At 42.7% G+C, this 16,731-nt stretch overlaps 1 long non-coding RNA gene across 3 annotated transcripts; it reads left to right on the top strand.

Moving 5' to 3' along the window:
* Positions 1-185: 185 nt before the first annotated feature.
* On the top strand, positions 186-9,987 carry LOC106562422 (uncharacterized). Of its 3 annotated transcripts, XR_006757548.1 has the most exons (3): positions 406-995; positions 1,587-1,669; positions 8,735-9,987. It is a non-coding gene; the product is annotated as an uncharacterized lncRNA (long non-coding RNA). The 3 variants fall into 3 exon arrangements; XR_006757547.1 differs by lacking the exon at positions 8,735-9,987 and having other exon boundaries at positions 186-470; positions 1,587-1,789; XR_001319030.2 differs by lacking the exon at positions 8,735-9,987 and having other exon boundaries at positions 1,587-1,789.
* The last annotated feature ends 6,744 nt before the right edge of the window (positions 9,988-16,731 follow it).

Here is a 16,731-nt window from a genome sequence, read left to right as displayed (position 1 = left end):
CTCAGTTGTGCTTACACATGCAATTTTTGTATGCTGCTTTCCACGGGAAGTGTAGGCTACAGACTGCGCAGTCTCCCCAAATCGGGGAACGTTGGACAAATGTAACCGGATACCTGTTCCAATTACGAGTTTACTGCGTAATTCCTAGCCTCTGGTCTGTTTTCATTGCATTGTAGGCTAGGCCTATTCGTTGTATTTGCGCATACATTGAAACGGGTACAATGAATGCACTAATCCAGCATAAATAGTAGATAGATTGACAATGAAACCAAACAGATAGGGAAAATTCAGCATAAATTACAATGAACACAGTTGTAACCAAGGTCTATGTCATAGCATAAAAATAACTCAACGCGGAAAAAAAGAGAGCGCCTTTTTAGGCTATGGACGAACAGAGGCCATCCGCCGCCGGACTACAGGGAATGTCTTGTGACGCTTCGATCACACCGACAGGGTCATTGCGCAAAATAGTAAGCAGCATCATCTGGATATGTATTCAACAAAAGTTCAACATTAGACTTCTGCTACCATTTCTGTCAAGCCATCTACGCATACAGTTTGACGCATATGTTCAATAAATCCAACGCAATGCTGCAAGGCAAACGCAGCTTTCATTGGAAATTAACTTAATTCTGGTGTACCAAAATGCAATGACTATAATTCTGGTGTACCAAAATGCAATGACTATGTCGGTGTGTTCAAAGCGGAAGTGTTAGCAAATGTTTATGAGCTCCTATACACCGCATTCATCCACTCAGGACCAAACACCTGATAATGACATGAATTAAGGAAAGAGACATGTTGCGGCAAGGAATCAAAACAATCACTTTAACAGTGTCAACGAAATGGTAAAGTGTGTAGCCTAATATCGCTAGAAATAGTTAAGTTTAACAAAATGTTAAAACCACTGAAAAAGTTGGAACATGAGTTCAGCAAAGGCGCTCTCTAACCAGGCCCTGAAGTTGAGAGTTCACCTGTTCTGTCCTGGCTAAAAGGTGAGCAGCGCCCCTCTTAAGACGTTTCTGATTATGTTAGCAAAAGGCCTTAGTAAAAATGTTTCCCTGACACCTGTTGCTGCAAAGAACAGTACATTTAGTATCCTAGGCCTAGGTGTGGCTTACTACTTCATTCATAGAAAAAAGGTGCTATCTAGAACCTAAAAGAGTTATTTGGCTGTCCCCATAAGAACACCCTTTGAAGAACCCTTTTTGGTTCCAGGTAGAACCCTTTTGAGTTCCATGTAAAAACTCTTTCCAGAGAGAGTTCTACATGGAACCTTAACGAGTTCTACCTGGAACCGAAAAGGGTTCTCCTATGGGTCAGCTGAAGAACCCTTTTGGAACGCTTTTTCTAAGAATGTACCCTAGCAAGCTTAGACCGCCTACTAATACTGTATCTTACCATAACCCAAAATACTATTTTTTTTTAAATGTTATGTTAACTAAAAAAATATGTATAGCTTCAAATCATGATAAGAAAAGTAATGTTGCGCATGGACTAGGCTACATCAAGCACTAGCTATATCAAGCACTAATTCCATGTGAACATGTCATGGAATGCACTTTATTCTGCTCTTTTTTTCACAGCTTCTGAGAGTTTGCTGTTGGACCTTTTGCTGTTCGGACTCTGATGGGGAACAGTGGTGCCAATGCCAACCAATGGATGCAGAGTAAATCATCCCTTAATCTCTTCACACAGCCTCTGTGCTGATTTTGTGCGACTGTCATTTTTTCCCAAAATGTGCCTCTTGGAAAATGTATTATGGAAAATAAATGATCATCTTGGAAAATAAGCAGTCTATGGCAAAACGAAGGCATTTTCATAATTCAACCACGATGGTGACAATACATCATCTCTGGTGGTGTCATGGAGATTAGAGCTGATATATGATATAGTGTGACAATCCCACCGATAACCGATATTCAAAAAATGTCAGTCTCATTCTTATCTGAACACTTGTGGCCATTCTCATGATGTGTCAATTTCTTGGACAAGTGCGCTTTTGGATGGCAATTTAAGAGAACTCAGTGTGGAACAACGGCACTTTTGAATTTCCTGCTGTAATTGGCAGATATATCGGTAAATTTTGTCCTTCCAAAAAATCTCAATCTGACCCAAAAACCCAATTTCAGTCGGACTCTAATGAAGATGGGACTAGGACCCATTGGCCCAATAATAGGCCTATGTTCTTAGGCTCCTCAGTATGACAGGGATGGTAGAGTATAGCAGCCTATACAACATAATGGTGGTTTGTTGAATGTGTCGAATGGCTCAACAACAGACGCCGAGCAGCTTCTGCTTTGATCTTTTCCTTTCATTAGGACTTTACTTAAATTTTATTTGTATTTATTGTATTTATTTAAATTGTAGTAGACCAAGGAAACCACCAGAGAAAGTCATAAGATGTAACCCACTACAACATTGCATACATGGAAGTCTTCTCAGTCTGGGCCAGATTATGCTCCATCTCTGAACTCTCAGTGTGATGCAATATGAGGTGAAAGGCTGACATCTGGTGGTCATGCTGTGTAAATACATTATGTACTGAAAGAAGTGCAGTCAGGAAAATCATGGGGAACTATTTAATTGGTCACCACACAAGGCAACATGGACTTTGGCTTGCTGTCATTATCTCACTTAGAAAATATGTTTTGTTTAAAGACATAGGTGTTTCTTGACTCATGTTTGCTACCTCTGTTTCCATACAGTATGCTACTGTACATTGTGCTGTATTGTAGTCCCTTTAACATCATATCTTTGAGCTGTTGTTATACTCTAGAACAGATATATAGTAAGTAGCCTTCCACGAGCCAGAGCAGCTCATAGGAGCAGGAGTCTGCCCTGTTCGGTGAGGCAGCTTGATGTAAAGGATTGTGGTGAGGCAGCTTGATGTAAAGGATTGTGGTGAGGCAGCTTGATGTAAAGGATTGTGGTGAGGCAGCTTGATGTAAAGGATTGTGGTGAGGCAGCTTGATGTAAAGGCTTGTGGTGAGGCAGCTTCATCATTAAAGGGTTGTGGATTTGTATCATTTCCCTCTAGTGGCTGAACAAAGCCATGCATCGCTTTCTCATCAGTAGCTCACATAGAGCAACACTAGGCCAGCCGCATCACATAGGCTCAGGATCTCTAAGAGATATCCTAACTCCATTTGACATCTCTTTGTTTCTCCTATCACTGTGGATTACCCCTGACAGTATGACTGTGGACTGACTCCTTAATAGAGGAAGCCAAAGGACTTTACCCAGAGATCTGACAGACAGACGGATATACTGTAGCTAGCAAATAGGATTTCTGTGGCTTATCTCACAAACCAATTTCCTGTTCTTTTAGCCAAGAGTACAGTTAATTTTTCATAGCATAGGCCTGTTTGTGGCTAAAGCAGAGTAAATGTAACATCCATTTGCCTACAATATCCTGGGCCTGTCACTGCAGAGCAGGGCTTCATTTCATGCACTGATACATGCAGCCATCTGCGCAGACTGACACGCAGGGAGTGGGACACACACACACACACACACACACACACACACACACACACTCACAGATCTCTCACATCTCTGACAAATAGAGAGGGATGCCCATTAAATGTACATGCACCCTGCCTTTTCCAAATAGAAAATGCTGAGGCGTGTAAACTTGGGTAACAGCTAAGTGAATGCCTTTGTGCATATGAATGCAAATTTGCGGGGGATACGGGCATAAACAGATTGAGATGATAAACTTTGATTTGCATGTAAATTGTTTCTTTTATTCTCTGTTTGTTTACTGCCACAGCTCCTTTAGATTGAAGGCAGTGACTCTCAAGTTCTCGCTCTTTCGTGTGTGTGTGCATGTGTGTGTGTGTGTGTTCTTGTTGTTTTGATTGCAAATGTCTGCATGTGTTGATCCCCTCCTTTGTATTTTATGTCGTCTTGATGGTTGACTTTTAAAGGGAAACAAACCTGATTGTAATAGAATATGCCGTATAGTACTTCTATCATTTACAGTATATAACTTCATACATAGCACAGGGCCTAAACATAAGCATAAACATCCCACATATATTTGATTTAATGGCTAGCAGAGATTTTTTTTACATAGGGAAGATGTTCAGTTTGTGTGCAATATGCTTACTCTAGTTTACTCAAATCAAATTGTATTTGTCACATGCGGCACACATACCCATGTCATTAATATACCATTGGTAGCTTTCTCAAATGTGCCCAGTGGCCCTGTTGTGGATGGGGATGTGACCAGTGATGTTTATAAACCCTGGAATGCTAATGCTATGTATTGGCCGATGAGAGGCTTTGAAGCCCAGAAGGAGCTGTCTAGGACTGAATGGAATTCTACAGTATTTCAATTAAATGTTTAAGTACAAAATTACATGTATTTAAGAATTTTTGTTGTAGTAGTGACATTAACAGAAGAACATTCAAAAATGGGAATTTAAGTAACAAAATGTAATTTTATTCTTTCATATTTTTTCTAAGTGTGCATGAAGGTGTCTGTAATAGAATAAAAAACAAATGTAAATATTCATAAATGTATGTAAAATGGTGGGGGAGTGTCAAGATGGAGGCGCGGTGGCTTCAAAACACCACACCCCCTGTCGATCATCTAGTGTATAGAGTGGCTTGCGAAAGTATTCACCCCCTTTGCATTTTTCCTATTTTTTTTGCCTTACAACCTGGAATTAAAATAGTTTTTTGGGGTGTTGTATCATTTGATTTACACAACACGCCTACCACTTTGAAGATGCAAAATATTTTTTCTTGTGAAATAAGACAACAAAAAATTACTTGAGCGTACATAACTATTCACCCCCCAAAGTCAATACTTTGTAGAGCCACCTTTTGCAGCAATTACAGCTGCAATTCTCTTGAGGTATGTCTCTATAAGCTTGGCACATCTAGATACAGCAATCTTTAAGTCATACCACAGATTCTCAATTGGATTGAGGTCTGGGCTTTGACTAGGTCATTCCAAGACATTTAAATGTTTCCCCTTAAACCACTTGAATGTAGCTTTAGCAGTATGCTTAGGGTCATTGTCCTGCTGGAAGGTGAACTGCCGTCCCAGTCTCAAATCTTTGGAAGACTGAAACAGGTTTCCCTCAAGAATTTTCCTGTATTTAGCACCATCCATCATTCCTTAAATTCTGACCAGTTTCCCAGTCCCTGCCGATGGAAAAACTTCCCCACAACATAATGCTGCCACCACCATGCTTCACTGTGGGGATGTTGTTCACGGGGTGATGAGGATAAAATGGAGTCTCCCACATGCCTTTTGGAGAACTTAAGCAATGGCTTTTTTCTGGCCACTCTTCCGTAAAGCCCAGCTCTGTGGAGTATACGGCTTAAAGTGGTCCTATGTACAGATACTCCAATCTCCGCTGTGGAGCTTTGCTGCTCCTTCAGGGTTTTCTTTGGTCTCTTTGTTGCCTCTCTGATTAATGCTCTCCCTGCCTGGTCTGTGAGTTTTGGTGGGCAGCCTCTCTTGGCAGGTTTGTTGTGGTGCCATATTCTTTCCTTTTTATATAATGGATTTAATGGCGCTCCGTGGGATGTTCAAAGTTTCTGATATTTTTTATAACCCAACCCTGATCTGTATTTCTCCACAACTTTGTCCCTGACCTGTTTGGCGAGCTCCTTGGTCTTCATGGTGCCGCTTGCTTGGTGGTGTTGCAGACTCTGGGGCCTTTCAGAACAGGTGTATATATACTGAGATCATGTGACACTTAGATTGCACACAGGTGGACTTTATTTAACTAATTATGTGACTTCTGAAGGTAATTGGTTGCACCAGATCTTATTTAGGAGCTTCATAGCAAAGGGGGTGAATACATATGAACGCACCACTTTTCCGGTTTTTATTTTTTAGAATTTTTTGAAACAAGTATGTTATTTCACTTCACCAATTTGGACTATTTTATGTATGTCCGTTAAATGAAATCCAAATAAAAATATATTTAAATTACAGGTTGTAATGCAACAAAATAGGAAAAACGCCAAGGGGGGTGAATAGTTTTGCAAGGCACTGTATATAAATCACTGGATGGGAATGGGACAGACTGGACATACTGGACATGAAGAGTTTCTTCTACTGTATCAAGCCTCTCCAGCGGTCCTTGGTCTGCTCCAGTACTATTGGTTGACCCCAGTCCAACAGAAGACACACCCTTCCTTTGGTCCTTTGGCTCTTCTTAGAAGCCTCTGATGAATCACCAAACCTCTTCATGATTCTCTAAACATCCAACATGGTAAAAGTCACAGTTCCTCTACATACACTTCCACTCTCTCCTCTCACTCAAAGTTGTAGAGAGTTTCTGGTGGTAGTAGAACTTAGGAGGATGGAGTGGCATACACAGCTTTGAGTGAAACAGACTGGGACTGGGAAAGCCATGTCCCTCCTTGCATGCCTTAGTATTCGAGTCGATGTGGTGGGATGGAATTGTAGTTGTTATGTTGAGAGCAATTAAGACTGACGCAGAGAGGTTGATAATCAGTCTGGCAGGATTGGTTGTTTGAAATGATTAAGCAATGGTTGCTGAGTAAACAAAACCCAACATCTTCCCCCTGACCAATTCATTTATTTTAATTTGGCTAAGCACTGTGTTAGCGAATAGTATGACACATGTTATATCACTCAGTTTGAAACATTGTGATGATGAATTATAGAACATAAATCCATTATCTTGGACATATTTTATTTATAAGCCCTCTAAGACACTTCAGCACTACTGGGTCATTATTGTTGCATATTGTGTCACTGCTCCTCTCCACACCTGGGTTCAAATACTATTTAAAAACATTTCAAATCCTTTATATGTACTTGGTGGAACTTGCCTGTCGTAATTAACCAATAGAATAGTCCCTGAAGTGTAAACCCTTCCCATCTGGCACTTTTATATAATACACTTTTATTAATATTTCACGTATTTGAAATATTTCAAATAGTATTTGAACCCAGGTCTGCTCCTCTTGGATGCTTGCAAACTAGCAAAGTTAGTTGAAATGCAATGAATCACAGCTTTACTCGCTGAGTTTTGACTGACTGACGTGTTGTATGTGAAATCTGAGAGCCCGGCCCAGAGAGCAACATGAACAGAATTGTTTTATTTAATGCTTTTCCCCTCCATTCTGTTTCTCTTTTAGTGTTGCCGTGTAAACACTGATGCAATAACACATTCCATTATAGCGCTGAGAGGAAGAGACTTGCGTCTCTTTAAAAATGTATTTAAAAAATGTATACAATTTTGGGCAGTTGCAAAGCTTAGCAGCGGTGGCGGCACTCCGAGATGCAATTGGAGCTCAGATCAGCAGTGAATCTTTATGGAGATGAGGGAGGAAGAGGTGGCTTTGATGAGTGCAGCATGTAAATTATTTGTATTGTGTTTATAGGACAAGGGGCCGACCCTGGCCCTGCGTCACTACCAGGCAGAGATCCTCATGCTCCTGCTGCTCCACTCTGTGGTGGGGCCTCGCAAATACACATCATAGAAATGACCAAGAGAGAGCAAGGCATCAGAACCTAGTCTTTGGGCTTTATTCTCTCTCTCTCTCTCTCTCTCTCTCTCTCTCTCATTTATTTGTTTTCTTCCTTTAACATCTATGACTGTCAGACAACAGGGATTTAGATTAGGCATCAGAGTTTTTAATGTGAAGTAGTACATATATCATTTTGTCATCTCAATACAAGACAGCTAAACAATCAGTTTGTAAAAGAATCAGCACCACTAGGCAATGATGGCACCGTTGGGCCTGTATGTATATGTTTTAGAGAAATTCAAATATTGATGCCTTTTTCACGTCTAAGACAAATTACTCTCAAAAGATATCCCAGAGAGGTACGTACCCGGACATGGAAATGAAATATGAATGGTTACCTTGAATTGCTTTTAGTAATTGTAAAATATTTAAAGTGGTATTTATGGAATGGAAAGCCTCACTTCCTTGCTTGCTATGCACAGGCTGGCAGGCTGACAGTAGGGGATTAATCTTTCAGTGGTTGTTCTGATTCGGCCGTCACAGAAGAAAATGAATAGCCTTGATAAGTCATGTTCAGGTTTGGATGTACCTGCACCGCTGGTGAGGGATGTGAATGAAATATGATGTAAGTGAGTGAAAGCATTCTGTCTGACAGTCTGACAGTTCTAAGAGCTCTGCTGCAGATTAGCTCCTGATGCTGTTTGTACATGTCAGGTGGGGACAGGGAAAATTGTGTTTCTAGTGATTACTGTTTGTGAAAGAAATTAGCATGATGAGTAGAAATTACATGTAGTCAATCAATGGCCTTAATTTCTTTACCCGTGGCCTGTGTATGATTTAAAGAGCATATCACATTTTGTTTTAGAGCTATAATGTATTTTCCAGAGTCCTATTTCTGATCTCAAGCTAGTAATTTAGCTTCCTTCCTTCTTCAAAAGATTGACATATGTCATAAGTGCTTTGTGATAGAAGAACACATGTGAGATTCCTTATTTTAGTAAATGCACTCCAGTTGTTAGGTTTGACCTATAGTAAATCTCATGAGAAGAAATCATGGTAGAATAGTAACTAACTGATGACTGACTCTTAATGGAGGGTATGTATAGGCACTTTAGAAGGACATGTTCCCAGGCCCCATTACCTTGTCTCTGGGGACAGGGAGAGCAGGTGCCGAGGCCCAGGCTCGGAGAACACAAATCCCTCTTTGAACATGAGGTGGTGGAGCGTCTCTCTAATCCATTCTCCCTTCTCTCCTTCTTTCCAGGGGGCTCGTATCATCACCTGGCTGGCACTAATGTATTCCAACCCTACTCTGTCGTCTTAATAATGTGTTGTTTTTTGTGTATGGGAGTGTGACGTGTGTGTGACACTGTGTGTGCGACACAGCGTGTGTGTGTGATTGTGCTGTGATTGTGATGTGTGTGACACTGTGTGTGTCTGTGTGTGTGATTGTGATGTGTGTGACACTGTGTGTGTCTGTGTGTGTGATTGTGCTGTGATTGTGATGTGTGTGACACTGTGTGTGTCTGTGTGTGCTTGGTGGCTGAGATGACCTCATCATTGAGTATAGCCTGTCTGCCTCTCTCTAGTCTAATGTGAGGTCTCCAGCAGCTTGTCCCTCAGGCTCGGCTCTTAATTCAGAGAATGTGTAATACACCCAGGTAAGCAGGTTTAATCTGCTTTGGGCTTGCATACAGAGCAGACGGAATTTGATTTGATTTGATGTGTATCTACCCGCTTTACATCAAACAGCACATTTCAACAGCTGGGCTCAATATGAGTTTTGACATGTTTAAAAAAATATATATATTTTAAACTTAAATCTCTCTCACAACTCGAACTGGTTCAAACAAATCTCCCTCAGTCACGTTATTGGCCCTGCTTCCTGGAAAAACGTAATAGCTTTAAAGCTCAATATGGCATTGTTATGGTTTCGTACCCTCTGTCACAAATTCCAGACAGAAGTGAATTTCCTATTCCCTGTCAATAACACCCAGAGTATCACCTCTGAAAGTGAGGAAGCATGATTCAATAAACCTGTCACTTATTCTTTTCACTTTGACCCCGTGTTACCCTTGTTAGTCCAGGGGAGTTGGATTACCGTTGCTTTTCCACCATGTATGTAACCTTCATAGCCTTCCCAAGAAACAGAAACACCAGACTGGCTATATCAGTATCACTCTTTGGCCCACACTGTCCACACACCTCTTTGGCCCACACTGTCCACACACCCCAGTCAATGTGCAACTGTTTTCAGGCCTCTCTCAGAATCACACACTGGTAAAGAAGTCGCCTGTGCTGGACATTTTTAATGTTTGTGCTTTTCTAATAACAAATTTCTGTGTTCTATTCATGTGCTTTTCTAATAACCATTTTCTATGTTCAAGCAAGTGACTGACTGAACGAATCCTCACTATCAGTATCTGCAATTTGGCAGTACGCCCAGACCTTTGTTTTGAGAATGAAAGATCTCAGTTTCAAGGTCTCGGCTTAGAGAGAAGAAGCCTTGTGAGGTATTGGTCTGTCACATGTTATGAGCCAGTATTGGTCTGTCACATGTTATGAGCCAGTATTGGTCGGTCACATGAATTAAACAAAACGGTAATGATGAATTAATTATGCTAAATCATGCAAATATAACTTGTCTGTGTATTGCCGTATACAGTATAAGACAACTGCTGGGACTGCCCCAGCAGAGCTCCTGATTGACATGTGTACTATGGTGCATTGAGTTGGTTGGAGCCTCTCCAGCGTGATGATAGTAATAAAGAAATGATTCATTTAAGATTGACTTTGAGTGTACCTGGTTGTAATTTCCACGACACACAGTATATATATTTTTTTATTTTATTTAACTAGGCAAGTCAGTTAAGAACAAATTGTTATTTACAATGACGGCCTACCCCAGACGACACTGGGCCAATTGTGCACCGCCCTATGGGACTCCCAATCACAGCCGGATGTGATGCAGCCTGGATTCAAACCAGGCACTGCATTGATACCTCTTGCACTGAGATGCAGTGCCTTAGAGCACTGCGCCACTCGGGAGCCTTATATCACTGATTCACTTTTAGTCACGTAGCCTTAAACTAGTGGCCTTGTTGATCCAGATATGAAGACATTATTACTGATCATGCAGCTCTTCAGACTGCAGAGGCATGCTACTGGATGTTGTCACCACAGAGACTGGCCTGGCCTGGCCTGGCCTGCATGGTAGGTTATGAAAACAGCAATGTGTTGTGATGCGTGTTAGCAGGCGGCGGCCCGGAGGTGGTTCCATGTATGAGCCAGTGTTCTGGTCATGGAAGCCCATGCCTCCTCCTATTTCTGCAGCCTGTGATCTAGGATCTGGGTCCTGTTGTATAGGCCTGCCAGTCTGTGGCCCGTAGGCCCCCTCTCTAACTAAGCACCGGATGGCACGCCACCTCTCTCTCCTTTCCGCCCGCCCGCCAGGGATGTTAGTTTACAGGATATTGGAAAAGACCTGTGTCAGGAAGTGGAGGCCCACAGGCCATTGGGGAGCGGAGGTGGTGTTGCTCTAGATTACTGTATCACCTCTCTCTCCAGGTAACGGCAGAAGTTGTGTCTGATGGGTGACAAGTTTGTGTGTTTGGGGGTTTGTAAAGCACTGGGATGAGAGCCTTGTGTTGAGCACAGGAGGTTGGTGGCACCTTAATTGGGGAGGACGGGCTCGTGGTAATGGCTGGAGCGGGATTCGTGAAATGGTATCAAACACATGGCTTGGTGCCATTCCATTCTCTCCGTTCCATCCATTATTATGAGCCATCCTCCCCTCAGCAGCCTCCACTGGTGTTGAGATACCCAAATATAAGGATGTCTTGAATGAACTCTCTATATCTATATAATAAAGATAGGTTGTGTATTATGCTTTTGCGTTATTTTTGTGTATTAGGTTTGTGTAGTGGGTTTGTGTAGTATGTTTGTGTATTGGGTTTGTGTAGTAGGTTTGTGTATTAAGTTTGTGTAGCAGGTTTGTTATCCTCTAGTTTTCAGTGCATGTTTCTTAGTTGTGGTATGAACATTTTATTTCTATGTAAAATAACTAAAGGCACATGACAGGCATGTTAGACAGAGTGTATTTTATCTTTAATATGGGAATGTGACAGGGAATGAAATGAATCAGTGCTCTGTGCTAACCCCAGCAGCATTAATATGCAACCTGGATAGACGGCCTAACTGTAATTTATATGATATTCCCAGAAGAATCATTATTATTCCCAGGTCTTGGCAGGAACATTTGGCCTATAAAGAAATTAACTTTGTCTCTTTGCTAAGTACACCAATACATCAGGCTGTAATCTCTTCCATAGATTAATCATATTTCATATTACGCAAGGCGAATGTATTCATATTGCATATTTTTCTAATTTCTCCTGTCTGACCATCTGTATGTATTTAGTCTTACCAAGATGAATCCTCTGATCCTATTGGGTCAGGACTGGAGGCAGGTGTTTTGATTACACCAATAGGAGTAAATAAGAGCTGGTGTCAGGACGTAATCCTACACATCATTTTTTATATCTCTGTAATATATCAGGGACAGTGATTTCCCTCACCAACAACATTGTTCAACCCGCTTTGGTGATTATGGTGTGTGTGTGTGTGTGTGTGTGTGTGTAGTGTGTGTGTTTTGAACAACGGTGAATGGGTGGGGGTGGACAATATGCCCTGAAATTTCCTACAGCATTGTGAATATCACTGACGTATGAAATTGCACTCTGTGTCCTCAGATCAGAGTGCTTAATCATTTAAGAGGACCAATCCTTGAAAGGATTACAGGGAGGGGGTGAGAATGGGGAAGGGAGGGGCTGAGAAGGGGTCTGAGAGAGGTGGGAGAGGGGGGATATCGAGGCCTATTGGGTTTGAGAGGAAAGTGCAGAGGTCACCATTCTACATTGCCTCTGTTGACCCAAATTCTACAATACCCTGATTATAATTTTCCCAGGAAATGGAAGTATTAATTCTGATCTTTTTTCTCTGGTTAAATGTGTAACCTTTTTGATAATAGTACTACTCAAGACGACTAGATGATGAAATTGGTCAGGTCAGGTTATGTATGATTTGAGGTTTACTTGACACAGGTTGTGCACAATGTGCACACTCACCTAACAGCAAACAACACTAACTGCAGGTACAGTATGTTTGTTACTGTATGTCCGCAGTCTTACAGTACATTTGCACTCTGCAATTCACTGATGTTCTACACTTGTCTGGTCTTCCCTAAGGCATCTCCCCTAGTGTTAGACAGGACGTGTAGATGGAGGTACAGACAGATTGCTACTGGTGTTAATGTTAATGTAAACGATCGGCCTGTCAGGCAGAGCTTGTGTTTCTTACTCTCCTGCTTCTGCCTTAACATGATCAAAGTGATGCAAATAGAAGCCTGTATTGATTTACGGCACCAGGCCTGTTTATGCATATGTCACCTATCTGCAATTCCCATCTGTGTTTTAAAAGTCCTGTAAAACTGCCTGGAACCCATAGATGTCAGTCTCCGTAAAGCAGTGATTCTCTGGCCCCATGGGTCGCATGTTCCTGTCACAATTAGGTTATGAGTGAGGATTTAGATACAAAGCAGATGATTATTTTGACCTTATGTTAGGTTTGGGTTACAGATGGGATGCTATGCAGACTATAATCCCCCAGTTCCTCATCCTGTCAACCTTTACTCATACCCTACTTTCTGTCTGATGTGTTAAAATATACCCATGTTGGGTCTTCATTTGAGCCAGTGTGCTATAGCAGGAAAATAATCCGGCAGTAACAGGAAATATGAATTATGATGTGGATTATATTTAATTTACATTTTTGTAGGGGCTGATACATTTTTTCATAAGGGAAAATCAAGTCTGACATTTTAAAGTGGAAATCACAAACTTCAGAATCCTTTATAAACCTCAAATACACTACACGTTTGACATTTCCTGCATTACAGGAAAGTTCTAACTCCCAGGCCCAACGATCTGAACAGCACCCATAGACTCCTCTAACTCCCAGGCCCAATGATCTGAACAGCACCCATAGACTCCTCTAACTCCCAGGCCCAGCGATCTGAACAGCCCCCATAGACTCCTCTAACTCCCAGGCCCAGCGATCTGAACAGCACCCATAGGCTCCTATAGCACCCAGGCCCAGTGATCTGAACAGCACCCATAGACTCCTCTAACTCCCAGGCCCAGCGATCTGAACAGCACCCATAGACTCCACTAACTCCCAGGCCCAATGATCTGAACAGCACCCATAGGCTCCTATAGCACCCAGGCCCAGTGATCTGAACAGCACCCATAGACTCCTCTAACTCCCAGGCCCAGCGATCTGAACAGCACCCATAGACTCCTCTAACTCCCAGGCCCAGTGATCTGAACAGCACCCATAGGCTCCTCTAACTCCCAGGCCCAGCAATCTGAACAGCACCCATAGGCTCCTCTAACTCCCAGGCCCAGTGATCTGAACAGCACCCATAGACTCCTCTAACTCCCAGGCCCAGTGATCTGAACAGCACCCATAGGCTCCTATAGCACCCAGGCCCAGCGATCTGAACACCACCCATAGACTCCTATAGCACCCAGGCCCAGCGATCTGAACACCACCCATAGACTCCTATAGCACCCAGGCCCAGCGATCTGAACAGCACCCATAGGCTCCTATAGCACCCAGGCAATCTGAACAGCAACAATGAACTCTCTGTCACAATAAGGCATGCTGATTAGGACAGCCATTGCAGGAAAATGAAAATGAATTCATATGGCTCTGGAGAAGTGTCGTATGGAATTGTTGCCAGCCAGGGTCAGCCTTCCAGACGGCTAGTGTATGCAAAGTAATTCATCCACTCGCATTATCCCAATAATGATATATTTCAGGGATTATGAATTGGGATGTTTCCTCGCTACAACGCTTTAAATTATATTTAGGAGAGGGGCGTTAAGATTACTGCTGCCCTTTAATTTCAGAGACGGAGCACGTTGTCACCATCTGCATGAAATCTTATTCTAATAGCAAAGAGCAATTTGTGGTATAATCACCTAGGCGACCATTACACCAATGACCCGGCCCGCCCGCCTTCCAATCACATTCTTCAACAGAGCGTTTAGTGCCTTTGTGGGGGAATGTGTCGTGCGTTAAGACTGGTTGAATTAGAAAAGAAAAATGAAAGAGCGGAATGATTTTTATTCATGTGAGTTCCTCTCATGGAACATTACTGCACTTCATTGCTACCTTTGGAAATGTATGCAGAATGAGAAACGTATTCATTTCCAACTGCTTCTGCATGATTGTATAGCCTCTCCTCTTCTCATTTTTCACGTATTAACTAACAAATGTGTTTTTCTCTTTGCAATATATCCTGTGATCAATCATTGATTCTTATAACAGTCACACTATGTTGCAATATGTTTTCATATCTGCAAAAAAGTAGCTGAGTGTAGGTCTAACATGTCAAAGTAGTACTGTACATGTCAATGTAGGAAGTCTATTCCCGCTATAGCTCTGTGAGTGGGCAGTGTATAGCCTTCTATATCGGATTTCCAGCTTCAGTAAAGGTGTGTATTTTCCACACGCTAGGTCTGTCAGTCGGGTATGTGTGTGTGTGTGTGTGTGTTCGTGCGTGCGTGCGTGCGTGGATGGGTGGTGCCCGTCAGGTTCCTAATTGATGACTGGTGGGTGAGTATCGGAAGCAGTCAGCTGGCAGCTGAGGAGAGATCCGCTGGTAGGTTGGTACCCCCTTCTATCAGATGTTTCTTTGAACCTCCAGATTAGGAGGTGCAGACACACGTTTAGATGCCACATGGGGGAGCACAGCAGTGTCGCCCTGCACCCCCTCTCCTTACTTCCTCTGGTCCAAAATCCAGGGACCCCGCGGCATACTACAAAGCCAACAGTTGAGTCTGAAGACGGGAAACGTCCCACTGTTTTTCTCCCAGCAAATATGTCTACCCTGTGATTCTTGGCTTTAGTCTCTAAATGGAAACAGTGTTGTTTCTTTTCTTTCACACTACAGCCAGCAGCTAGAGTAGAGTGCCAGAGTAGTTTCCTCAGGATCTGTTTGAGCCCTGCGTCGCCCCCTAGTCTGCCCCCGCCTGGCCTTCATTAGACCTGCTTATTGGTCACAGACTAGACTTGTGTGTTATTCCTCACGCGAAAGGTGCAGAGGAAATTGCTGAGTCCTATCGGTCGTAAGACATCTCCTGGCTACGATTTCCTGGGCTTGCTTTGCACGCGTGGCCGGCGTCTGCCTGCCCGATGGCAGGGGGGATAAAGAGAGCTTACAGAGAACTGGGGCTCAGACTGGCCCTGGCAGGCCCCTCACACACCACACAGGCCTCAGCCTCACTGGAACCTGATATCACCACATTATCAGTGTGCCCCACACACATCCCTGAGGGGCTCCACTCACTCTGTCCTATGGGAGTTTGGCTTTGCTAACCCTTGTACCTTTGAAAGTTCCTGTGCTCACACTTACAAGAAAATACAGAAACAATATATAAATTAATGTGCTGAATGTAAACATCATGTTTTAATGTAGTTTGTAGATTATTATTGGATGCTTTTGAAGCTCACACACTGCATTATTTATTTACTGCTAATGCGGTCTGCTATGCATACAAAATGTGCTCTAACAACTTTAGGCCTATTCATCATGGGAACATATAACAATGCTAGAACATGCAATCAGCTGATAGTAGATAAACAGTGTATCTACTGTGTTCCACCCTGTGTCAAGACTATTTGTGTACTGTGATCCAGTAACGGAAGTATGTCATGTCATTGCTATACTGAGCATATGATGTGTGTGTGTGTGTGTGTGTGTGTGTGTGTGTGTGTGTGTGTGTGTGTGTGTGTGTGTGTGTGTGTGTGTGTGTGTGTGTGTGTGTGTGTGTGTGTGTGTGTGCTCTGTGCCCTGGACGAAGATGAAAAGTTGTGTGGACTTGTAACCCCTCTTCCCCCGCCGGTAATCACCCGGGAGCCCTGTAATCCCTGGTGCATGCAGATGCTGCTGCCAGGAATATTACTGTTTATAATATTAATCTGCTCTCATATTCCTTTCTTTTACCAAGATGAGGCTTCCTCACGCGCCATGTTCTTATGGGAATTAACTGTACTACAAGGGGATTCATCCAGAGGTAGATTTCTCCTCCTCGTCAGAGAAGGGATCAAGCCTTAACCCAGCCTGAGGTCGTTTCAGTATCAGTGATTTAAGGAACGGAACACCCCCTCGCAACACCGTCCTCACATCTCCATATC

The sequence above is a fragment of the Salmo salar genome, chromosome ssa11 (assembly GCF_905237065.1).
Source record: "Salmo salar chromosome ssa11, Ssal_v3.1, whole genome shotgun sequence".
NCBI lineage: Eukaryota > Metazoa > Chordata > Actinopteri > Salmoniformes > Salmonidae > Salmo > Salmo salar.
This window is presented reverse-complemented; position numbering and strand designations above follow the sequence as displayed.